Source organism: Glycine max, chromosome 11 (assembly GCF_000004515.6).
Source record: "Glycine max cultivar Williams 82 chromosome 11, Glycine_max_v4.0, whole genome shotgun sequence".
NCBI lineage: Eukaryota > Viridiplantae > Streptophyta > Magnoliopsida > Fabales > Fabaceae > Glycine > Glycine max.
In genome coordinates this window covers 30,474,954-30,476,391 of record NC_038247.2, presented here as the reverse complement: position 1 = coordinate 30,476,391, position 1,438 = coordinate 30,474,954, and the positions used below count along the sequence as shown (strand labels likewise).

General features: G+C 41.5%; 1 non-coding gene across 1 annotated transcript; it reads right to left on the bottom strand.

Moving 5' to 3' along the window:
* Positions 1-301: 301 nt before the first annotated feature.
* Positions 302-408, bottom strand: LOC112998469 (small nucleolar RNA R71). Its single transcript, XR_003263571.1, has one exon. It is a non-coding gene; the product is annotated as a small nucleolar RNA R71 (small nucleolar RNA).
* Positions 409-1,438: the final 1,030 nt, after the last annotated feature.

The window sequence follows — 1,438 nt, the reverse complement described above, 5'->3', positions numbered from 1 at the left end:
TCAATATCCTAATGAGGGTATTCCATATGTTCTCAAGATTGGACTAATACATTTGCTGCTCAAGTTTCATGGTCTTGCAGGTGAAGATCCTCATAAGCATCTTAAGGAGTTCCATATTGTTTGTTCCACCATGAAGCCCCCTGATGTCCAAGAAGATCTTATCTTTCTAAAGGCTTTTCCTCATTCTCTGGAGGGAGTGGCAAAAGATTAGCTCTACTACCTTGCTCCCAGGTCTATTTTCAACTGAGATGACCTTAATAAGGTGTTCTTGGAGAAATTTTTCCCTGCATCTAGGACCACAGCCATCAGAAAAGACATTTCAGGCATCAGGCAACTTAGTGGAGAAAGCTTGTATGAGTACTGGGAAAGATTCAACAAATTGTGTGCAAGCTGCCCTCACCACCAGATTTCCGAGCAACTCCTTCTTTAATATTTCTATGAGGGACTTAGCAACATGGAGAGGAGTATGATTGATGCTGCCAGTGGTGGATCTCTTGGTGATATGACCCCTGCTGAAGCTAGGAATTTGATTGAGAAGATGGCTTCCAACTCCCAACAATTTAGTGCAAGAAATGATGCTATTGTTCTTAGAGGATTCCATGAGGTGACCATAGATTCATCTCCATCTACTGAAAATAAAAAGCTTGAAGGAAAACTTGATGCCTTGGTCAACCTAGTAACCCAACTTGCCATGAATCAGAAATCTACACTCGTTGCAAGAGTCTGTGGTCTATGTTCTTCTGCAAATCACCATACAGATCTTTGTCCTTCTTTGCAACAATCTGGCGTCAATGAGCAACTTGAAGCTTATGCTGCAAACATTTATAATAGACCTCCTCAGCAGCAAAACCAACAACAACAGAATAATTATGATCTTTCAAGCAATAGATACAATCCAGGTTGGAGGAATCATCCAAATCTGAGATGGATAAGTCCTCCACAACAACAACAGCCTGTCCCTCATTTCCAGAATGTTGCTGGTCCAAGCAACCATATGTTCCTCCTCCAATACAGCAGCAGTGACAACAAAGACAACCAACAACTAAGGCTCCTCCTCAACCTTCCTTAGAAGAGTTAGTGAGGCAAATGACCATCTAGAATATGCAATTTCAACAAAAGACAATAGCCTCCATTCAGAGTCTGACAAATCAAATAGGACAGATGGCTACTCAGATGAATCAAGCTCAGTCCCAAAATTCTGACAAATTGCCTTCACAAACTATGCAGAATCCAAAAAATGTGAGTGCCATCACCTTGAGGTTTGGCAACCAGATTCAAGTGCCTCCACCAGTAGCAGCACCTGCACCTGAACCTGTCAAGCTTCCTTCTATACCTGAAAAAGTGGATGAGATAGTTGCACAAAAGAGAAAGCATCCAAACAAAAATTATCATGCAGGTGGACCTTGTTCTAGTAATTATGACTTACAACAGCCTCTTA